This window comes from Mus musculus, chromosome 11, assembly GCF_000001635.26.
Source record: "Mus musculus strain C57BL/6J chromosome 11, GRCm38.p6 C57BL/6J".
Classification (NCBI taxonomy): Eukaryota; Metazoa; Chordata; class Mammalia; order Rodentia; family Muridae; genus Mus; species Mus musculus.
The window spans coordinates 54,196,414-54,221,281 of record NC_000077.6 but is presented as its reverse complement, the minus strand read 5'-3'; the positions used below and the strand labels follow the sequence as shown (position 1 = coordinate 54,221,281).

Sequence of the window (24,868 nt, the reverse complement as noted above, 5' to 3'; positions counted from 1 at the left end):
CTCCTCATAAATAAGGTGGAGAACAGTCAAGCAATACCCCTGGCATTGACCTCTGGCCTATATACACACAAATGCCAAAATGGGGGTAGTGGAGAGGTACCAACAAATTGTTTTAATAATGATGCAAGTTTATTGTTAATCACTTCAAACAAGAAAACATTAAACATCCCATATGTACAGATGGCAGTTCCAGCTGGTCAGGTCCTCTGCTGACAGAATCAAGTATGGATCCATCCCCTTATAGAAATGCAACCTCTTTCGTCTTGGGCATTTAGCAATTGTAGTGTGCCACATGCCAGCAGCATTGCCCAGAGTCAAATGATCCAAAGAACATAGAGAAAGTTGTCATCTGGTGTTGTGTCAGCTTTGGATAAGAGAAACTTCTAGAGAAATGGCTTCCCTTTCTAACTCACAGAAGACATTTTCTTGAACTACGGAGATGCTGTTAACAATGACTGAGCCGAAGAGATGGCTCAGCAGGCAAATGTGTTTGTTGCCAAGACTGAGAGAAGAAGAGAACTCTTTCAAAGCATCCTCTGCGCTCCATACAAACAATCTAGCACACACACACACACACACACACACACACACACAAACACACATGCACACATGCACACACACAATACATAAATAAAACTTAAATTTAAAAACACCATAACTAACATTTATGAGACATATGAGAGGCACAGTGCTGCTAAGTCTTCTGCCATGTGCTAATTTGCTAAAACCACAGCACATGCATCTCTGAGTCTTTGTTCCTCACCAGAAACTGGGAGTGACCAGTTCTTGTGTCACGGGTGATCTGTCAACAGTTACAAGGCAATCAGAGGAGCCGTGGGGATGTGAGTGAGGTGTCTGTCCCTGAGCGTCCAATCTGCTGTCATGGGGATGAAGGGGAGGTCACACCTCCTGTTCTCTCACACCTTAGGGACAGATAAGAAAAAGGCAAAGACACAGATGGGGACTGCCTGGACCTAGGGTGCCAGTGACAGAGACTTCTCAGCCACCCATCCTGTGTAAGCATCGCTGAGAAACTTCTGACATATCTTAAGACCCTGTTGTCAACAGCAAAGCCCTCTGAAGGCAAGGAAACTACCCAGTAGGGGCTGCTTTAGATTAGCTATAGAAACCCTCTAGGAACCCCCAGTGGCTCACACTTCATCCAGATGTATGCATGATGAATGAGGGGAAGCGGTGCTGGGGCCAGCACTGGGTATTCCTCCTGTCCTGCTAGTGGATCTTGCTACACCCTGTAACATTCTCATTTTCTCTGTCTCTGTTTCTCTGTCTCCCTGTTTCTGTTTCTCTGTTTCTCTCCCTCGTGAAGTCTAGCCTGGTTACAAACTCACTCTGTAGATAAGGATGGCTTTGACTATCTCATCCTTCTGCCTCCATCCTCCTGAGTGCAGGTACTCCAGATGCAGTGCTAGGGATCAAATGTGGGGCTTCATGTGTGCTGGGCACGAATGCTGCCAACTGAGCCACAGCTCCAGCCCTCTTTTTTGATATGTTCTGAGCTGAGCTCCTGGAAGTCCCTCAAGCCTGCCCATTCTAGCTTCCTCGTCTTACCATAGTCAAGCCTGTCTTCCCAGGACCCAGCTCCTGGAGTCTTTGACTCTGCTCGCTCTGTCTTCTGTAGATCCATCACCCGTCTCAAAGCATATCTAGGATCTAACATTTCTCACCGAGGCTCCCTCAGTAGTTCAAGTCACCATTCTTGATAGCTAATACCCACTTGCATTGGCACCCTGCTATCAGACAAGTCAGGGTAGCAACCAGGGTGTTCCAATTACAGTGCTGGTTAGATGGTGCCACCCCCTTCGGAACTCTCTGGGCTTTGGCACAGATCCTGTGGTGACTTACAAGTTCCCCTTTATCCTCCCATCAACAGCCCAATTCCATTTGCTCATTCTTCCAACCACACTGGCCTCTGGGCTATTCTTAGAACACATCAACCTCAGGGCCTTTGCACAGTCCCTTCCCTCTTTCTAACTCCTTGACTACCTTCAAATCTTTGCTCAGATGTTATTTCTTTAGAGATCTTTCATGTCCATAGTACTCAGGATTTTAGCCTCTTCTGATATCACTCCCAGGCACCAGGCACCAGCCCCCGCTCATGTTCCTGTTTCTTTAGGCAAGCACCCTACCCCTGACTTACATGCCCAGCCCATCTGTCAACTCAACACAAGCTATAGCCATGGAGAGGAGGACACTTCAATAGAGAAAATGCCTTTGTTAGACTGAGTTGTAGGTGAGCCTGTATAGTATTTTCTAACTTAGTGATTGAGGTGGGAGGGCCTAGCACAGGTGGGTGGTTCTATAACTGGGTTGGTGATCCTGGGTTCTATAAGAAAGCAGGCTGAGCAAGCCATGAGGAGCAAGCTAGTAAGTAATACCCCTTCATGGCCCCTGCATCAGTCCCTGCCTCCGGGTCCCTACCCTGTTGGAGTTGTTGTCCTGACTTCCTTCAGTGATGCTCTACGATGTAGAAGTGTAAACCAAATAAACCCTTTCCTTCAAGTTGCTTTTGGTCATGGTGTTTCCACCACAGCAACAGCAACCCTAACAAGGACACCGCTGTTCTGTGTTCCTCTACATTTACCTCCTCCCAGGTTGTTAAAGGCTTTCTTTAACTTTGTATCTTCTATGGTTTACTTTTACATTTTTATAAAATTTTATTTTACTTTCAATTATGTGTATGTGTGGATATGGGCACATGAATGCAGATATCCAGAGAGACCAGAAGAAGGCATCAGATCTCCAGGAGCTGGAATTACAGGCAGTTGTGAGCCTCCTGATGTGGATGCTGGGAACTAAACTTGGGTCTTGTGCAAGAGAAGTATGCACATTTAACTGCTGAGCCATCTTTCTAGCCAAACATGATCCGTGCTTCTTTCTTTTTTAATTTTTAAAACTACAACTTAAAAGTTTTTTTTTAAGGGTTTTTTTTTTTGTTCTATTTTGTTTTGTTATTTTGTTTGAGACATGGCTTCGGTGTGAGTCACTGGCTGGTCTAGAACTCACTGTGTAGATTAGAACAGCCTCAATCTCAGAGATCGGCCTACTTCTGCCTCCCCAGTGCTGGTGTTACAGGTGTGCACCATCATGCCCAGCACATACATATGCAGAATACTTGTGTGCATCCTCTTCTCATCACTCTCAAGTGCCCAAATCAGTGCCTAGCAAGAAGAGATGTTCAAGCAATGAATGAATGGATTTAACATGGGAGAATTATTGAACAGAGCACTGACGAGTCCTAGCAGCACAATAGGGTCAGAAAGTGAAGTCAGACTGTATAGATGAGGCTATTCCTACCAAGTAGCTTGTCCAGCCCCCGAACCACCAACCCAGAAAGCACAATGAAAAGCAGTTGACCTGTGGGACTTCTGTTTCCATGACAACCAGGGATCATTCAGGTGTGGTCCTATCTCCAGCTATTCCTGTATCCTTTGCTAGGTTCGATAAACAAGTCAACTCTACCATGGTCTTATGTTACTGAGAAGGGTATTGGCTGTGGTCAGCACTGTCAATTAAGGCGTGGATGTGTGAGAAACTGAAAAGTATGCCTACCAAAGGTTTTAGTCATGTCAAGAGCTAGCCCAGCTGTGTTGTCTCAGAAACTTCCACACCAAGGCAGATACTCGCTTTTCTCAGGGCAGGTGGCGGTTCTCGGGTATCCTCTCAGTCTCTGAATAATGGTAAATGTGGTTTGTACTCCACTTACCACTATTCACCTGCCAAGCCTTCCTCTGAACTGGCACTGGGCACCCTGCCCACTGAGTGCAGCTCCTGCCTCCGCAGACGGTTGAGCCATCCTCCCAAGTTCCCCTGCTGAGAAAGCTTTTCCCTACAGAGCAGGCCAGTGCGCTGAGACTAATTTGCTTCCCAGACCACTCCTCTGACAGATACCAGCATGGAGCGGTACGTTGGGGAGGGTAGGTGGGTACCTTTCATTACTTTCACAGGCACTGTCAAGGTCCTCTCTGTTTCTAAGCAGATAGCATATTTGGCCTGCCTCAGTCCCTCCAGAATCAAGGCAATGACCTAGGTCTTTGGAGAAAAAAAAGTTTGACTTTCAAATCAACAACCAATAGCAACTAGGAAAAAATGTTCCCGTCCTTTGAGCAAGTCACTTGACTGTCCCTGTGGGTTTGGGGCTGGGTGGCTAAACACCTAGGTATGGATTAGGAAGGAATAGGATCAAATGTCCCTCAGAAGCACCAGGGAGCGCAAAAACTGGGCTGAGACCCTCTAGGCACTGGGCAGGGTGGATAGACCAGACGAATTCTCAGAGATCTGGGTCACACACAGGTGAAGTGCCCCGAGGAACCAGGTCTGACCACAGGCTATCACAACCCTGTCTGTCTGATAGGCAAGAGCTCTGAGCCCAGGTGATTTGCTCAAAGTGTCTCCAGGTATTCCAGGTCTACTGGCAATACTTCAATTTTCAGGTTTTCTCTCTCAAACAGAGCATCCCCTAAGACAGGCTACAAGCTGGTCCCTTTAGCTTCCAAGTCCTTAGACGACACACATTTGTCCTTGGTAAACTCAGTAGACGCCATTGCACCCACAGTCCGTGAGATGGTGAGGGTGAAGTGCTGAAGAGAATGGAACAGGGTGTGGAGCCAAAGATGAGGGCAGAGAAGGCCAGATGCCTCCCTGGTTCCTGCCTGCCTGTGGCTGAGGAGGCTAGGCTACAGACTCTCGGAGCCATCCTCCACACTTTGAGCCTTCTGCAACATAGGGGCTGGGGGATAAGGGGTGGGGCAGGGGTCACTTTTGTGACTAATAACCCAATCATGGAAAATGACAGTTTCCTGAGCCACTCGACCAGAGGTAGCCACATAACTCTTTATGATGTGGCCAAAAATTCCTCCTGCCACCACAGCCCTAGAAAAATGGGTCAAAGACATCTTCTATGGAACTCTCCAAGCGGGGGCTTAGTTCACACCATCTACTCCTGTGTCATCGACCTGCAAACACTGGCGCTGTTTTGACAACAAGGTCATGTTCCCTGCAGTGAGCTCACCCTTGACTCGGAGTCAGTCATCAGTCCTCTCCTGCTTGTTCCTCCTTGGGGGAATGATTAGCTATGGAAGTCACAAAGGCTGTCTGGTATTTGTCTCTGGAAATGTGTCCATAGTGTCTCTGAGGTCTGCAGGGGTATCTAATCCGCACAAGACACTTACAAATGGCTGAGGACGATGTTGGCCTAAATACCTGTCATCTAAGATGGCATACTCTCTCTTTCTGTGTGTGTATGTGTGTGTTCACTGGTGGATGTGCATGTGTGTGTATGGCATGTGTGTGTATGCCATGGGTCAGCAGGTGGAGCAGTGGCTATCAGCCTTCCTAGAGCTGCGACCCTTTAATATAGTTCCTCATGCTGTGGTGACCCCCAACCATAAGATTATTTTAGTTGCTACTTCATAGCTGTAATGTTGTGACTGTTATGAATCAATCGTAACAGAAATACTTTTGGAACTAGGGGTTTGCCAAAGACCCACAGGTTGAGAACCACTGAGGTTGAGTGTGGGTGTTCCTCACCAAGGCGCTGTCCACCTTGTTTGTGTCTCCCTGTCTGGAACTCACCTATTAGGCTAGGCTGTCATCCCCCAGTGCTGGAGAAGGGAAGTGCATATGTCAGCACTCCTGGCTTATCTTCACATGGGTCCTGGGAATTGAACTCAGGTCCGCAGGCTTTAGCACTTTAGCCACTGAGCCACCTCGGGTTTTTGGCACTAGGCTGCAGTTGATGGCTGGCTGCTAGACCCAATGTGCATGGTGCTTTCCCCCTGAATATCAAGCATCCCATTGGCAGCAGGGTATGGTACATCTTGTACCTGGTTTGCATTCAGTGCTAGGATGAGCTGTGGATCCTGGGCCACCTCTCCCAGCATGCTGAGATTTAGCTACTTCCCAGATATTGGGCATGGCCTTCTGTTGCAAGTGTTGCGGTGGAAGCCATAGGAATAAAGCAACAGATTGAATTGGGTTTGAAGCTCAGGCTTGTGCTGACTCATAGAGGACCAGCGTGGAAGTGAGCAAGGGGCCCCTACTTTCAGGCAGTGGTAGACAGAAAGTGCTTAGCTCTGAGAGCTCCAGCCAGTAAAGGCTCAGAACCAGCATTCCCCCTGCAAACAGGGCTGGGATCTCCAGCATGGACATCCCACAGGTCTGAGGAGAAGTTGGCTCTTAAAAGCTGAGGATGGGTTGATCTAAATGCCAGCTACCCAAGATGGTCCAGAAGCCTCATCTGATCTCTGGCTATGGCTGGGTAAGGCTGATGGCCTTGTCCTGACAGGACCCTAAGAAGCCTCTAGTCAGTCTTTAGTAAGGGACAAGAGGTCCTGTGTCTGCCTGGCACAGTGCCGGGCTTTTGCTGACTCATAGAACTCTGCCTAGAGCCCAAGGCCCAAAACAATGATTCAGGCAGCTCGGAATCCAGGGAAAACCAGCTTCGCTTTCCACCAGAGAGACCAGCCCAGCTGGGCATGAGCTCACCGGCCAGACAGTGACAGGGACAGTGGGAAATTGCCCATCCTTTATAGGCAAGAAGAAAAAAAAGGCTGAGTTTTCAGCTGAAACATTCTTTGAAAACCCCATATCAACCCATCTAAAATTAGCTTTCGGCATCTAAATCACTTCCTGTTACAGAAACCACAGGCCCAATGCTTCAGTCACCGCTCTGCCTGCTAAAAGGGGGTGGGGGCCCGTGATGTATTAGTGCTGCACACCAAAAACTGTAATGATTCAAAGGAGACATGGAAATTGGGAGCCCCTCTCCCTCACAGCATAAGGACTGTTATGCAAGGTCCATGTAGGCTACTGCTGCGGCAACAAGGGTACAAACATGTACGTGCACAGCACGCATGTGGGCACAGCCAGACTCACATACTGATGGGCACGGAGCAGAGCCTTCTCCACTTCTCCAGAAGAACTCCCACAGGGATGGTCTCAGCACACCTCTACCATGGTTCTTGTCTTTTATTTGTGAGACAGGGTCTCTCTATAGTCCCTGTTCGTCCTGGAACTCACTATGTAGACCAGGCTGGCCTCGAACTCACAGACACCTGCCCTGCCTCTGCCTCCCAAGTTCAGGGATTAAAGACGTGTGGCACCAAACTCATCTGCTGTGGCTCTTCTAAACACAGGATGCATGAAGAAAGGAAGGCAGGTGTCTGGCCTGTTTCTGTGCCTATAGTTCTGTCCTGACTTCTCTTAAAGGTTCTAACAGGCTCCAAAGAAACAAGGTTAGCTCTGTGCTTAGCGTTTGGTCAGCCACTGCCAAATGTTTCCTGGGTAGGGGAAGCCAGGTGGGACATGGGCTAGAGACATAAAGCAAGTCAGAGGCCACCTCTGCATGTAAGGAGCTAACGTGGAGGCAGCCATTTGAATCTCAAAGCTCTCCAGAAACCTTGCAGGCTTCAGGTCTGGACTGCAGGTGCCAGCAGCTGTGACAGATGAGCAGCCTAGCCACGCAAGGGAAGCTGATATGTGTCACAAACCTGGTGAGCTTCAGTCAGTGTCATGCGAACTATGAGGGAAATTGGGCATGCACCTGATTGTTTGATTATGTTTGCTGCTGTTCTAGGACCCTTAGAACTCACCGTACAGACTTCCACTGTACAGAAGTTTCTCAGTAGATGCCTATGAGGGAAAAAAAACAGAGATGGAAGACTGGATGATGTTAGCACTGAGTACCTACCAGCTCCCTACCTGGACACACAAGGCAGTGTATCCCTCAGCAGTGCCTCTACAGTGGGGCTGCTGGGATGCCAGGTACCTGCCTGCTTCCATAGGAATGATCCAACTGGGTGGCCTTGGTGGCTTCATCTTGCAAGTACAATGGCTGGCCTCGGTGAAATCATCTTTAGCGTGATAGAGGCCTGGCATCAAATGGGAGTCTTCCTATAATGATGACAGAACTATGCCCATTATGCCCCTCAGCACTCTATGGTAAAGAGACCCAGCCTCCAGGTAACTGGGTTGCCAGGTGACCATGCATACTCTCACGAGCATGGCTTAGGCATTTCCTAAATATTTCAGGTTACTGGGAAGAAAAATCCAATTGAACATTCACAAGGCCTCAGCTTGGGGAACTAGGTATTCTCAGGCCTCCACATTTGGGTATGCCTGGCTAGAACTAATGGAGAACTTTCATCCGAGGATATGGGGGATCAGGGAGAGTCCAGAGTTCCTCACAGGCTGTTGGGATGACTGTGAAGTTAATGAAGCAAGGGGGATTATCAGCACTGGAATGGCTCTTGTCTGGCTCAACAAAGCTAAATGAGGGTCTTCAAAAGAGCTGAGATCCTGGGGGTGGTCAGCATCCTTTTACAGAAGAGACTATTTCCACATGCCTCCTTTAAGTTAAGCCCTAACTAGTCACCGAGAAGCCAATGAAAACATAACCGTGTCCCTCTATAATCATATGTTCCACTGAAGACAAGTAAGTATAAGGGTTTGTTGTTGTTGTTGTTGTTTAATAGGCTCTCCAGTAGTTCAGGCTGGCCTCAAACTCACTATGTAGCTTCAGACAACTTCGAACTTCTGATCTTCCTGCCTCCATCTCTAAAGTGCTGGGATTACAGAGGTGTGTGTCACCATACCCAGTTTATATGGTTGGGGAGATTGAACCTGGGGCTTTGTGCATGCTAATCAAGCACTCTTACCAACTGAGCTACATCTCCAAGCCCCCAAGATAGGTAATTATAATACCAAATTGTAAGTACATCTCATAGGGAGAGATGGGATTCTGTGGGTACACGGAGAATGTATATGCAAGCCAGTCTAGGGGCAGGGTACAGTTCTGGTTGACTGTGATAGAACTCAACAGGAATAAAGTATCACTAAGCTGAGTGAAGAGATCAAGAGATTATGGTCAACTGGTTGTATACCTAGAGTTCAGTGAAATTTGACTATGGAAAATCTTCTAGTGTCATTTCCTACAGTAGTGGATAGATTTTTAAAATGATACTGGCAACAGAGACTACTCATCCGGAAAACACTGCATACCGCTGTTGGGTTTTAGGTAGGGTTGAGTGATTCGAGGGAACTGAGATGGGCTACTGGGGAATAAGGAGTCTATTAGAAGAGATAATGATGCCATGGACAGACAGAAAGAGGGTCAACAGCATGGGGGGAGGTCCAAGGAGTATTTAGGCCACAGCATCAGAGACAGGCAGCATGGTGGAGTCTCTGAAGAGATTCAGAGCATACATGGCAGAGGAGAGAACCTCTTCTTTTCCATTTTGAGGAGTGGAGAAGGTTCACAGCAAAAGCCTATATATAGCCAGGCTCTCTGATTCCCCGGCAGGAGGCAGTGAAGTGGTGGGGTGTGGGGAGCAGGGTGTGGTACCCCCTTCCATGTAAACTTACTACCCAAGGACTCACATTGTCTCAGGAGATGCCTGGATGTATCTATGAGAGGCCTGTGCGAAGGCTGGATTCCAAATACATCCTTACAATTAAGACTGTGATGGGTACCCTTTGAGCTCCAGGATTATATCAGCAAGCTACAGGGATGTAGTTAATAGTGCAGCCTTAGAAAAGGTGCCAACTAGGGCAAGACAATACTAGTTATCAACACTGTTGTTCAAGTATGACTAGTAGGGTCCCCACCTTTGCATTAAGATATGAAAAATAGAGCTGGAGAGATGGCTCAGTGGTTAAGAGCACTGACTGCTCTTCCAGAGGTCCTGAGTTAAAATCCCAGTGACCACATGGTGGCTCACAACCATCTGTAATAGGATCTGTAATAGGATCCTCTTCTGGTGTGTCTGAAGACGGCTACTGTGTACTCACATACATGAAATAAATAAAAATAAATCTTTAAAAAATATGAAAAATAGGTATAGAATATTAAAAGCAAATTTTTATTTTAGATTGCTGGTTGTTCTGAACCTGTGTGTGTGTGTGTGTGTGTGTGTGTGTGTGTGTGTGTGTGTGTGGAGTGGTCCTTTCACAGGGGTCACATAGCAGATATCTTGTATACCAGATATTTACATTATGATTAATAACATTAGCAAAATTACAGTTGTAAAGTAGCAACAAAAATAATTTTATGGCTGAGGCCACCACAACATAAAGAACTGTATTAAAGGGTCACAGCACAGGAAACTTGAGACCACTGTTTTAGATAAACTGAAAGGAATTACTGCATCTTCTATGTGAGACCAGTGAATCCCACAACTACCTGATAAAGTAAATATTAGTGTCAAGCCCAATTTCTCAGATGAGAAAAATGACAAAAATAGAAGAAATAATTTTTAAAAGTTTGAATGCTTGACTAGGGAATGGCAGAGCTAGACTTTAATCTTGGTGGGTGTACGACTTTAGTCTATGCTGATCTCTCTGGCCATGGCAGTGGGAGACTACATGGGAATTCCAGATATAAAGTCAACAAACCAAACATTGGAGACTTCTCATATACATGGATGGTTTCCCTTCTGAGCATCCTAAGTCCCAGTTCTATCAAAATCAAGATCTGTGTAGGGTTTCTCACAAAGCTGGACAAGCTAACTGTGAAATTCATATTAGATAATTCCTCATTTGGGGGGAATGAAGATGGAAGATTCATATCAAAACATGAAGGATTCCCAACACCATGGTACTGATGCCAATGTAAACATAAGCCCATAGGTCAGAATGAGAATCCAGAAGAACGACGTATTATCAAGTCATGGTTGCAGATCAGGTAGGAATGATGACTTCAATGCTATCTCATTCACTCTTCATTAGGGGTATCAGGTTTGCCCCAATGCGGTTAATAATTAGGAGTACAGTGATATTCATGTACTCCTTACACAACAAGGATGAGGATGCGCGTGGGCACAGCACCTCATTGTCATTCTTTCTCTCTCATTAGACACCCCAACTTCGATGATTTTGGCAGCTTGTGTAGAATGAGGTATCCACCAGAAAAGTTCCAGATTCCAATACTTGTTGCCTTCTACAGTCTAGTTCACGTGAACAGGAGAAATAATGTCCTGCTCTTGACAATGCCTCACCACATAGGGCCAATGTGAATCCTAGAACTTGAAAATGTCAGTTGCCAGTTGTCAGGTTAGCTTTAACAATCAGTGTGACACAACCTAGAATTAACTCAGAAGAGAGTCTCAAAGGACTGTGCACTTGGTTGGTCTGTGGGCCTATCTGTGAGAAACAATACTAATTAAGTTAATTGATATGGGATGACCCAGCCCAATCTGGGCGGCACCATTCCCAAGGCTAAGGTTCCTGAACTGCATAAGAGTGAAGAAATGCAGCTGAGCACAAGCAAGTGAGTGAGCATGCATGTATCCATCTCTCTGCTCTTGACTATGGATGTCTGATGACTTCTCTCAGGCTCTTGCTGTTGGGACTTCCCTGGAGTGACAGACTCTTAACTAGAATTGTGAGCTGAATAAACCCTTTCTCTCCTTAAGTTACCTTTTTGTCGGGGTATTTTATCATAGCAACAAAAAATAAAAGTAGGACACTGGGAATATCAGCAATTTATTCTATCCGTGTAGTCTTAGGGAGTTTTCTGATCCTGCACACTCTCCTTCAGTAAGCAGGCCTATTAGAATCTACTGTAGGGACATTTCATATCATTGTGAAATAGATGAAGCTTTCAGTAAATAACATGAAGACAGTTGTTCATTAAATTGCTAGAAATACTTACATCTTTAAATAATGGAAAAATTCAACTCAAATTGATTTGCTATACAAGAAACATTATCAGCTTATATAAATGACAATGTCCAAAACAGGTTAGGTATCAGAACGAAGCTGTCTACAGAATAGCCAGTGGGTGGAGATAGAAATGAGAGTCCTCTGATGAATCAAAAGCAAAAAGCAACAAGGGCCATGACAAGTTCAGCCCTGGGGGACAGTACCCAACATGTAGATGGAGAAGGAAGTATCTCCCGTCTGAGTGGCATTCCATTCCTAAAGCATTTTGCCCAAGGTTTGAGACTGCCCTTCACTTTCTTTGGGCCGTGGCTGGGAACAGAAGGTTAGGGTAGCATGGGGACAGAGAGGGTATGAACAGGAGTTGATACAGAACAGGAAATAGAAAGAGGCAGCGCTCTGTATCTGTTCACAGGGACAGCTGAGGATGGAAGCATCACCTTCCCCTTTCTCTAATGAGGAGCAAAATGTCTTCTACCCACAGATATACTAGCCCTAATTCCCTTCAGTTAGCCAAGTTAGAGAGGAAGAGCGTGCCCATCAGCCAGGGCCAAGAAAAGTCATTCTTTCCATGGAGAGATACCAGAGGCACTCAAGGAAGAGGGTGACCTTCTAGACCATCGTCCGAAGGCCTGGGGAAGACGGCTAGAGATGCTGCAGCCTTACCTGCAGGAAATGGAATGCTGGGGGTGGTGTGGTTCAGAAAAATACCCTTCGGTTTTTATTGATCCACTTCTACGTTTACCAAGAAGGTTCAGCCCAGAATGGCATTCTTGTCTCTCTCCACCCACTCTGCAGTGACTTCAAAGGAAACTTGTGGGGATTGAAGTGCTCCATCCCAGGAAGGGGAGAAGAAGAGGAAATCTCCCTTGAGGTTAAGGTGTGAGATGTGCGCCACGGAAGACCTTTCAGTGCTGAGACTTCCTGTGTCCACCTCCGGAGCCTCTCAGAGACCAGAAGAAGGTAATGAGTTCACTAGACACTTCACAGGAAGGCAAGTTTTCGACATCATTTTACAGCCGAGTGGCCTGACATCAACAGGGTAGGCATGTAAATGGAATCACTATTTAATTCTTTATGCCAGAGCACAGGACTCACTTTGAAAGGGAGAGTGAGCAGGGATAGGGACAATGATACAGCTCACTACCTCCACCCTACTCCTAGCCCCACCCACACCCACCCTACTCCTAGTTCCATTCCAAGCCCCTAACTCCATCCCAGCCTTACCTGTATCATCTTAGGGACCTTCATTCAGGCAAAGCCAATATTGATGGCTTTGAGGAGGGAAAGTTTCAAAACAGACCAAAATGAAGCAACGTTGGAGATTTTATTAGGAGACATTTTTGATGCAGAGGTTACTAAAGAAGTGATTGGAGGAGGAATGGACCTTACCCAAGTATAGGACTGAGCTTATCCAGGGAGTCACACTTAGATGTCTCTACAGTGGGGACCAGGTGGCTCTCAACTCTCATTTCTAAAGGGTAATAAGAAACAGGACCATGAAAAACAGACCTCGGGATGATGGCTTTAGGCGAAGTACCATGGAAGTACTTGGGCACCATAGGTCTTCTTGCATACGTGATGTTTAAGGCAAAGCCTAGGAAAGTTATGACAGGACACATACAGAGGACTCTGGGTAAATCCTGCGTTGCCATTCCAGTGAGTGAAAAGGCCTACTGTGTGCAGTATCCTCAGTGGATTTTGGGTGAAACCTGTGTTTTCATTCCAGTCAATTGAGAAGTCCCAATGTGCACACCGTGTCCTCACAAGGGCTTCTGTCAGGACACAGTGCACAGTGGCTTTAGGAGGGCGACCCTGACTGTCTAACCATTGAGCCCTGTAGGGAAGTGGTTCTTCAGACAATGTGGAAAGCCTCACCAGTGATTCTCAACCTGTAAGTCTCCACCCCTTTGGGGGGCTGCCGTATATCAGATATTTACATTACAATTCATACCAGTAGCAAATTACAGTCATGAAGTAGCAACAAAACAATTTTATGGTTGGGGGTCACCACAATAGGAGGAACTGTATTAAAGGGTTGCAGCATTAGGAAGGTTAAGAATCCCTGTGTTAGAATGCCAAGTGAGCCTACATCTCCTCTTCCATCTACCCCTGAAGGCATGAAGTGACACCACTCTCATATCGGTTTCTCAAGTACAGTCTCCACAAGATACATGTTAGGAATTTTCCCTCAGTACCTGTCCTGTAGGCTCTCAAGTAAGAGTCGAGGATGCCGAATTCCCCCTCAGTCCCCACTTTACACAGAATACTAGCTTCGACTGGAGTAGCAAGGAGCAAATGACCTCATTCCTGCTTTGAGGATGGAATAAATCAAAAGCCACTCCAGGGAATACCCCCAGGAGGCTGACCCAGATGGAGGAAGGAGAAAATAAATAGGGAAAGGAAGACAAAGCTAAGGAGAGTCAACAGGATATGTCTTATCATCTCATACCATTGGAAGTGTGCCAACATGGCTTCCTGGAGCAGCTCTAACCACTGATCTCCCGAATCAAATGCCTCTGATACTTTCCTGCATTCCTGCAGCCATGGTAAAGGTGCAACTCCTAGGTGTGGCAACCAAGTCCAGGTTCACTGGGTCACGTCCCACCTGCTCTGTACCCTGCATGCCCTCACCATCCAAACAGCTCCTTTCATCCCTGTCACACACATGAGGCTGAGTAGGAGCCCTGCGACTGGAGTTCAATGGAGCCTGAGCCCTGGTATCTCTAACAAGCCAGGCTCAGCTACACACTCTCAGTTTGCTCATTAAAAGAAACAAGCAATATTGAAAAGGCAAGGAAAGGAATGTATTCAGTGGGGAGGTATGGCAACACCATCTCATCCACAGAGTCCTGACCCGGGGTTTAGGTTTAAACAGAGAACAAGCATAACTAAGATCAAAGTATGGCCCTGCCCTCCGCTGACCCACCATTTTTCTTGGATTCAGTCTGTGCTGCAAAGCAGTCTGACAGGCCAGAGCCACATAAAGTGACAGGCAACTTCCTCCTTGGCATGTGTGATGGTTTGTATAGGTTCGGCCCAGGGAGTGGCACTATTAGAAGGTGTGGTCCTGTTGGAGTAGGTGTATCACGTGGGTGTGGGCTATAAGACCCTCATCCTAGCTGCTTGGAAGTCAGTATTCTGCTGGCAGCCTTCAGATGAAGATGTAGAACTCTCAGCTCCTCCTGCACCATGCCTGCCTGAATGTTGCCATATTCCCACCTTGATGATAATAGATGGAGCCTGTGAACCTGTAAGCCAGCCCCAGTTAAATGTTGTCCTTATAAGAGTTGCCTTGGTCACGGTGTCTGTTCATAGCAGTAAAGCCTTGACTAAGACAGCATGGCACTAGCTTTCAGTCTACTCTCCTTGAGCGTGACATTCTGACATTCCTGGGAACTTTTTGATTCTTTGGAACAGTTTCAGTACTCTGATAGTACAAGTGTCTCTCTTCAAGCCAGGATGGCCACACTTCTACAACACCTGTCTGTTTCCTCCTCACTTCTCCAACCTTAGCGACATCCTTCCTTTTCCCAGTTCCTTCGGGGGCCATTGCATACTGTGCCCTCCCATGAAGCCTTTGTAGGCCCCCAGTTCAGAGAAGGCCCTCCCTTCTTCCATCACATTGACAATTTTCTTTTTGAGAAATGTCTTCTTTGCTTTTTATTGTTCCACCTGGATGGCTGTATCCTACTAGATGCAGCTTCTTACAGAAATGATGTTTTTGTTTTTTTGTTTTATTTCTCCTTACTGTGCTTTGCTTCATTTCAGCAAATCAGAGAATCAGTGTTTTGCCTAGAGCCTCTTGTAAGTGTTCCCATCAGGGTTAACTGGGCTAAAAGAGTATTACTCCAGCTTCAAACACAGCTAGATTGATCTCCGAGTCTTCTGACCCTCTACACTCGGGAATATCCCTTTGCTGAAAGGGACTGGTGATTTGAATAGGTTTGGCCCCCTAAGACTTGTACGTTCGGATGCTTGGCCCACAGGGAGTAGCACTCTTAGGAGGTGTGGCCTTGTTGGAGTTGGTGAGTCACTGTGGGGCTGTGCCTTGAGGTTTTAGACATAAGCTGAAGCTAGACCCAGTCAGAAGACAGTTTCCTCGTGGCTGCCTTTGGATCAAGATGTATAACTCTTGGCCCCTCCTGTCATGATGAGAATGGACTAAATCTCTGAAACCGTAAGCCAGCCCAAATTAAATGTTTTCCTTTATAAGAGTTGCTATGATCATGGTGCCTCTTCACAACAAAGAAACCCTAACTAAGACAGAGACTATGCCTGTATTATACATGGTCCAACCCCACCTCATTCCATAATGGCCTTATTTAACTCAGAAGCTTATGTGCACTCAGGAATAGAATTAATTGGTGACAAAACCTGAGTGAGAACTGGTCATACTCAAGCCTCTCTTTGCCGTGAAAAACAAACCAACCAAAAATTGTGCTGTTCAAAAGGAGGGGGGATGAGTTTTCTGATATGTTTCAGACGGAACAACATAACCAGAGGGGAAACACAAAGAAAATGGCTTGATTGTAAAAGTACAATTTTAAAATCCTAACAGAAACAACAGATGTGGTACCATATAATACAGGAAGAAAAAAAAAAAAAGAATTAGTGAGACAAACTGGAGAGTAATTTCCCAAATAATTGAAGGAAAATCATAAAACCAAGAAATGAAGTAGTGGGAGAAGTTAGACAAGTTAAGGTGTATAAGCCAGGTGTGCTGGGAAGAGCACTTTCTGCACCAGCGTGAGGACCTGCATTTGAGCCCCAGTACTTACACAACTGCTGGACATGGTGTGCACCTATAATTCCAGGCTGGGAAGATAAAGGTGGAAGCATTCTTGGGGCTCACTGGACAGTTTGTCTTGCCAATTTGGTGATTCCCAGGTTCAGTGAGAGAAACTGTCTCAAAAAAGTAATGTGGGTGGTATAGGTAGGTGGAAGACACCCAGAAGCTCTCTGGCAGGCAGGCAGGTACCACTGCAATGACCAAGTGTGTGGTGAGGAGACGGGAGAGGAAGAGAAGTGCAATGGTTTGTGCTCTAGGAAGGAGGAGGTCGAAACAGCTTGCTGTGAGTGGCCTGTGCTGCCACCTGAGGCCATGGTGATGTCTGGACCCATGCTGCTGCTGCTGCGGATGTCTGGGTCCATGGTCCTGCCCTAGCAGGGGTCTGTGTTGATATCTGTGGCCCATGTTACCATCAAAGACCATGCCATGCTGCCACCAAAAGTTGTGATCTGGGCTGCTGCCTAGACCCATGGTGATGCTGATGGCTGGACTGAGCTGGTCCTACCCCTGACAGCCACACAGCATGTGAGAAAACTGGCCCTGCCTCTCTTAGGCTGCAGCACTTGAGGGAGAGAGAGAATTGGGGGTGGGGGTGGCTACCTGCCTCAGGCTAGAGAGCTGAACATGGTGACAGGTTGTGGAAGAGCTGGCTGGCTGACTAACTCAACTGCCAATCAGGCCCAGACCCAGGGTTTTGAGTTGGCCCGCCCCAACATTTATCTATTTATGATCTGCTGGAGCACATGAAAGGGTCAATTGGATAACTGCAAAACTGCGTAACTGTAGGATCTCCATGACATAGGGCAACAACAGGAATATCCAGGAGGAGTCCTGGTGCGGATTCGGTAGTGATGGTGTAGCAGAAGCCAAGGCCTAGAACCAGATCAGTGACTCATGAAGAACATTTGCAAGTAAAGCTGTGTGGACAAAAGGGTGTGACACACTGTGGGACACACTGTGACAAATCACAGCTTCCACAGAGAGATGGAATTTTTGTATTTTTGTTTCTTTGAATTTGTATATTTTGTTTTCTTTTGAGGGGGAGGCTGCAAGGGCAGAAGGCAGATATGGAGGGGCTGAGAGATGAGTGGGAATGAGGCACACGATGTGAAATTCACAAAGAATCAGTAAGAACTTAATAATAAAAATTAATAATGATGATGATGATATGGAGAGCAATTGAGGAAAAACACCCAATGCCTGCCTCTACCTTCTACATTCACACACAGTTTAAGCACATACACCACACACACACACACACACACACACACACACACATATACATATACATATATGCAAACAATCAATCAAGTAAATGCCTGAGATATGAAGAGATATAAAGAGCCTTCAGATGTTAGGATATAGCTGTGAAGGGAGCCACAGAAGCCCAGAGTATGTGAATGTATGCTGCTGACATGGGCTTAGCCACTGAGTGGCGCATATCCATGGAGGACTGCCAAGCCCTCCCCCACAACCTGGGATGAAACTTCAAGGAAAACTCAAAAGCCTTCCTGGGGTTCATGTGTGGATGTTGATAGTGTGTGCTGAAAATGACCACCACATCCCTGCCCCCGCAAGTTTATAACCTGAAGACTGCTCCCTAGAGAGACTGCTCATAAATATTAGCTAAACCCATCTCCTTGCTCCAGCTGCATACCATAAACCCTGCCTCCTTGTTTATCTGTAAACCCGCTTCCTTGTTCAGCTATAAACAATAACCCCACTTTCCTGTCCAACTTTATATAATAAACACAATAAGCTTCCTGAGATGCAGTTTCTCCAGAAATCCCTGAGCCCAGTCCTCCTGGGAGCTTTCTGTGTGTCCTTCTGTTTGTCTGTTCGCCATTTGCTCACTGCCATTAGTCAGGTCAAGTGTCTAGAGACATTCAAGGATGTGGCATAGCTGTCAACTCACATGAGGTATTCACTCTCACTCACTAAACAAATAACATGATCAAGGATATTTCAGATGTGCATAAACACTTGTAAGGGTTAGTTTTAATTGTCAACTTGACATGATCTAGAATCATCTAGAAAGGGAGTCTCTATGAGGAATTACTTAGATTAGGTTGGCCTATGGCAAGTCTGTGGAGGACTGCCTTGAATACAGTTATCAAGGTGGGAAGATCCAGCCCACTATGGGCAACACCATTCCCCAAGCAGAGGATCCTGGATTGTGTAAGACTGAGCACTGGAAGGCATGCTTTAATTCATTGTGTTCTGCTCTTGACTATGGATGTGATATGACCAGTTGCTTCCAGTCCCTGCTGCCTTGAGTCCTGCTCCCCCTCCCTCCCCCACAGTGATGGATTATAACCTGGAACTGTTGTTAGCCAAACATGCCCTGCTCCATTAAATCGCTTTTGTCATTGTATTTTATCACAACAATAAGAGATGAAAGTATGATACAGTTCAAAGAGAAAACAGTAACATAACAGGGCAGTTTGGTGAAGATGTTCTATTGCAAACTGGGAAGTCAGGGAAGAGGACTGAGGAGGGAACCAGTGTGCTGAATCCGGGATGAAAAGAAGGCAAACCATGTTCTCTAAGGAGGAAGGCTAGGTAGTCATCAGCAAAGAAAAAAAAAAGTTAAGGAAAAGAAATAAGGTCAGGATGACCACAATGAGGCAAGAGGGTGGGGCAGAATGAGGTGTGGAACACCTATGAGATTAGCATATGAAAGAAACTAATTTGTATAAAGGAAGACTGGAAACCTCTTAGAGGCCAATAGGTAACAGAAAGGGCATGCATGGGGAAAGCCCAATGTGTACAAATGCACAAGAAAGCCAGAGCTATGCAAATGACCTAGGAAAGATCACATCCCCTGGGGCAGAAACTGAAGCAGGACTCACAGAGGAACAATATTTACTGGCTTGCTCACTCTGGCTCGTTCAACTAGCTTTTTTATAGAACCTATACCACCTGTCTAGGGCTGGTACTACCCACAGTGGGCTGGCTCCTTCCAAACTAATTAGCAATCAAGAAAATGTCTCACAGAGATGTCCCTAGACCAGAGTGATAGAGGCAATTCTTCAATGGAGGTTTCCTCTTGTCAGGGGTGTCAGGGTTTCCATCACAGTGCTGACCGTGGTTAGCCATCCCAACCACAGAACTTCTAGCCTCTCTCCCAGCTCTGCCTCCAGTGTACGTTGGAAGTACATTCTTGATAAAGATTCTCTGAGACTGCTACTATCTACATGTTCAGTTCTTGATTGTGTGTTTGTTTGATTGCTTGCTTTATTCCAGGACACAGACGCTGATATCTACTGATAACAACACATTGAGCAACAGGGAGAGTGGTAGGCAGAGAGAATGGGGAAGCAGGCTGGGAAAAGAAGATAATCAAGCGTAGCCATGACTGTAGGAGAAAAACATGTTAGGGGAACTTCAGCCTAGACAGCACTCGCTTTGGTCAAATGGAGAGTGGCCCTGTCACAAATAGGAATATTTACATTATGATTCATAACAGTAGCAAAATTATAGTTATGAAGTAGCAACAAAAATAATGTGGTTTAAGGGTCACCACAACATGAGGAACTATATATACTAAAGGAACAAAGATAATGTTGTGGGTTTTTTTTGGGGGGGGGTCAGACCATGAGGAACTGTATTAAAGGGTCACAGCATTAGGAAGGTTGAGAACCACTAATCTAGACAAAAGATGGCAGTAAACTTGGACCTGAGTCTTATTTTAAAAATCCCTGTTGCATATATTTTGATATATTAGCATACATCACCTATAATGCACTTGGTGATAGTCACTCTCCCACCCCTCTCTCTCTTCAACTCTTGCTGGGTCACTTCTTCTTTCAAAGAGACTCCTCTATTTCACGTCTTTAAAAATTACTTGACTAGATTCTGCTTATGAGAGAAAGCATGTCATATTTGTTGTGCAGAGCCTGGCTTATTTTGCTTAACACAATCTCCACCTCCACCCATTTTTCTGCAACTGACATATTTCATCTTCCTTTATGGCTGAACTATATACATGACTGTGTGTATATGCCATGCCTTTTCTTTACACACTCTTTTATTGCTGGGCACCTATGCTGGTTCCACAGGGTCACCATAAACAGAGGTGCACAGAGATGTCTGGTGTCAGCTGATATCTCTGGATTTTGTTGGGTATGTACCAAGGAATGGCATGACTGAAATCACATGACGTTTCTATTTTTAGCTTTTTGAGGAGACTCTATATGGACTTCCATGGTGGCCACACTAATTTACATTCCCTCCAACAGTGTGAGAGTGCTCCCCTTTCATGCATACTCAATGTCATTTATTGTTTTCTTCGTGATAGCCATTCACACTCGTTGAAAGGAAACTCTAGGTAGTGTTAACCTTCATTCCCCTAATGGCTAAGGATACCTAACACCTCTTTCTGTGTTACCTGCCATTCATGCTTATTTTGAAAACCATCCCATTAGCTCATTTTCCTATTTGTTGTTTGGATTATATATATATATATATATATATATATATATATATATATATATATATATACACATACACACACATATATATACACACACACACATATATATATATATATATACATACATACATATAGATAGATAGATAGATAGATAGATAGATAGATTATTAATGTCCTACTGGATAAATATCTAGCAACAATTTTCTCCCATTCTCTAGACCAGTGGTTCTCAACCTTCCTAAATCTGTGAGCCTTTAATACAGTTCTTCATGTTATGGTCACCCCACCCCCACCATAAAACTATTTTTTATTGCTACTTCATATCTGTAAATTTGCTACCACTATGAACTGTAATGTAAATATTTTTGGAGACAGAGGTTTGCCAAAGGGATCATGACCCACAGGTTGAGAACCACTGCTCTAGGCAGTTTCTTCACTCTATGGATTGATTGTCTTACTGTGTGGAAGACTTTTAATTTGATGCCATCTCATGTTTCTTTTCCTTTTTCTTTTCTTTTTTGTAACAAATGTACTTTTAATTTATTTTAGGTAAAACCTACACAGGGAGGAGGAGCAGAGATGAACTCTGGCCTTAATATATCAGAGCCAATCATCTACATTAGAAAAAAACCAAGGCATTATGTCCTCACAGGTCACACGTGTGGCTGGCCACCAAATCTGGTCATTTATATTCCATATTTCTCTTTAGCTCTTCTACTTTTTCCATATAGGTCTTCATGGCACTTCCCTTGGAAGTCCCTTTCAGCTTGTTCCATGTGTCCCGCTTGGCTTTGCCCTTGAGGTCCAATAGCCCCAGCCGATCTGTATTTACATCACCCATGGTAGCTTGTTTGAAGTGACTGTAGATGAACAGCATCTCTTCATCAGTTGGCTGAGTCTTGAGGTGCTTCACCTCCTCAGCAGCTTTGTCAAATTCAGCCTGAGAAACACTGGTGAGGTGACACGGATGCCAAAAGCACGCAGGAGCAAGCTCAGAAGAAGCAGCAATCAAGTTTACCATCTCATTGTTCAATTCTTGCTTTTATTTTCTGGATTACTAGTGCCCTAAAGTAATCTCTTCTGTCTATGTTTTGAAACACTATTCTATTTCCGTGCCTTTGTTTCCTACATTTGTAACCAAAGGTCTGGATTTCTTTACTCCATGTATATTTAAAAACACTTAAACAATTACCATTATACTACCTTCTATCCTTAAAAATGATTAAATCAAATTTCATTCATCTCTATCCTTTGATTATCTGCTTGTTGGAGGCCAGCAGCTTCTACTTTCTGCCTCTCTCTGCCTTCCTAGCAGCCTGTCTCTTTGCACAGCAGGAGCTTCCAGCACCTTGGAGTTCAAACTCTCAGAGGCAGCCAGAAGACTTTGAGAAGGGCCCTGGGATAAATCCCCACCACCCAGCTGTCCAGGTCAGCTAGGAGGACAGTGATGTGTCCTAACTCACGCCATGAACCCCAGAATTATGTGTGCCAGTTTAGCATGCCCTTTGTTTGTTCCAAACTTGTGCTTGGGGAGAAACCATGTGGCTCGGGCCAAATACTGCAGCTCTGCTAAGAAACCAATTCTCCCACCTCCTAATCTTACAGGGAAGCCATGCATATTCCATTTGGGAATCTCCAATTCATTTTTAAAAGTGATTACAAACCCCACATTGGGTGCCATCTGTTGCAGTAGTTGTTAATCCGCTCTATACTTCCTGGGTGGGGTGCTTCTTTTACACCCACCCAAATGTTTTGAATTCCGGAAAGTAAGACACACACAAGCAGCCTTATTTTTAATATGCTTTAAACAGCTCAAAGGCTGAGCCACTCCCTAACTTCATGTGCTAATATACACATGAGGAATATCCCCTCTGATATTCCTGAGTTAATACTTAATCTATATTTTATCTTTGCTGCCCTGGATCTATATGTTGGCTGTCTCACCCTCCTGCACCTTTCCTGCATGGTCCATCTCCAATGCCCTCATCCTGGCCGAATGCCCTCTTCCTCCTTCCTCAGTCCTTTTCTGGGAATCCTAAAAGTCCCACCTCTGTCTTTCTGCCCAGCCATTGGCCATTAGTAACTATATTGACCAGCTGGGGACTGGCTTTCTTGGGTTTTTGGGTAACATAATTAGCATGAGAACACAAGCTGGTACAGAGGCAGGTGATACCATAAGCAATTGCTAGGTCCCTGGGAGGAGCCTAGTGGAATCGCCTGTAAGCGATGTGTCTATTCTTTGTGCCCACACCATGCTGGTTTGCACATGTTGGTCTATGCACTATTGCCTTAGGTATTCAAGGTCTTTGCAGTTTCTAGATCAATGTAAGACTAATTTTGCTATTTCAAGGGAGGGTGTCACTGGTATTTTGATAATGTTGACTACACTGAATCTGTGGATGGCTTTTGGCAGCCATGGTCATTTTTACAAAACTGATTTTTCATAATCTACAGACATGGGCAGTCTTTCTGTCTTAGTGTTAAATTTGTAGGTAGTTTGAAAGTAGACATGGACACCAGAAGCTAGATTACAAAAAAATGCGTGAAAGCATGAGATGAGGAGAAATCAGAAAGATTTAGAGACAAAAGTAGCTAAAGAAAATGAAAATAGTTTGTTTTAAACCAAAATAAAGATAAATATTCATAAGCATTTCTAGGCTGAATCATAGCTTTAAAATAACCAAGGTAATAATAAAAAGAGGATTGATTGCAAAATTGAGAAAACTGTTATCACAATATGCATTTTAAGCTTAATTCTAACTTTAATAGAACAGAGAAATATCTAGAAATTTGACTATTATTAATAAGTAAGTCAAGCTTACTAGAAATAGTAAACACTGTATTTTATAAACATCGATTATACAGTTTGCTAAAAGACTCATAAGAACAACCTCAACATATTTCCCAAAGCAGAATATTGTTGTCCAGAATTTTTATCATATTATAACAAAAATAAGGACGAGAAGATTAAACAAAATTTCCCTAAAGTTAAAAAAAAATCACCATCTAAGGAACTTTGAGCCAAATAAATCTCAGACTGAGTGCTGAGGAGACGGCTCAGTTACTACAGTGTCTGCTCTGCAAGCTGAGGACCTGAGTGGGGACTATTACCATGTGAAGCTAGGTGCAGCCGCGCACATCTGTAACCTCTGTGCTGGGGGCCCTCTTGCCAGCTCAGCCAGCGAGCTCCAGGTTTATTGAGAGACCATGTCTCAAAAACTAAGGTAGAAATCATTATGGCAGACATGTGATGTTGATCTTGGCTTCCTCAAGCATACACATACGTATGCATGTACACCACCCCTACACCTCCCCATATGCACATAAACACATACATATAACACACACACACACACACACAAAGGATATAAAAGTTTCAAATAAAAGCAAACACCGCCATGTACATCTAAAATGGATTATAGAAAATAATTAATTCACAGAAAAATTGCTGGATGTAGAAAGTTACAAAGTATTTCCTACACCCTCAACAACAACAATAATAACATCTGGATATGTTATAAAATCACAATCTTTCCTGAAACATTCAGAATGCCCAGATCCCTCTGTAATCAAAATGCTTAAATATCTAAGAGATAGCTGGGTGTGGTGGCATACACCTTTAATCCCAGCACGCTGGAGGCACAGGCAACCTGGTCTTCAGAGTGAGTTCCAGGACAGCCAGGGCTACCCAGAGAAACCCTGTCTCAAGAAAAACAAAACAAAACAAAACAAAACCCTAAAAGACAAAATTACAGTCCCCGGAATGGTAAGAAACACAAGCATTAGATCACCCATGGCAGAACACATAGAAGTGTTGGGTATCACAGACACAGGTAAGAAGACTGTATAGCTCATCTAAGCCCATGCCAAAGGCACAGAAGAGCTGGTGTGAGAGCAGGCAGCTCCTTGGTGTCATACAGTGTCAGAGGAGGCTTGCTTTTCAAATGCTGCATTAGATCCTCATA

General features: G+C 45.0%; 2 long non-coding RNA genes and 1 pseudogene across 4 annotated transcripts in view; 1 reads left to right on the top strand and 2 right to left on the bottom strand.

Moving 5' to 3' along the window:
- Nucleotides 1-24,868, bottom strand: part of Gm12223 — a 118,670-nt gene that overhangs the window by 39,256 nt on the left and 54,546 nt on the right. The window contains exons 1-2 of one of the 3 annotated variants that reach the window (XR_003949550.1): nucleotides 7,787-8,034; nucleotides 7,611-7,650 (exon numbers count right to left, since the gene is read on the bottom strand). The exons of the other annotated variants lie outside the window; for them this stretch is intronic. This is a non-coding gene — a long non-coding RNA (predicted gene 12223). Of the gene's footprint in view, nucleotides 1-7,610; nucleotides 7,651-7,786; nucleotides 8,035-24,868 lie in introns of those variants that run through there. 3 annotated transcript variants of the gene reach the window in all.
- The window catches only part of 4933405E24Rik (RIKEN cDNA 4933405E24 gene), a 35,517-nt gene continuing 18,642 nt past the window's right edge, over nucleotides 7,994-24,868 (top strand). The window contains exons 1-2 of the long non-coding RNA NR_045506.1: nucleotides 7,994-8,452; nucleotides 12,475-12,639. This is a non-coding gene — a long non-coding RNA (RIKEN cDNA 4933405E24 gene). The remainder of the gene's footprint in view (nucleotides 8,453-12,474; nucleotides 12,640-24,868) is intronic.
- Gm12222 (predicted gene 12222) lies at nucleotides 21,424-21,917 on the bottom strand (annotated as a pseudogene).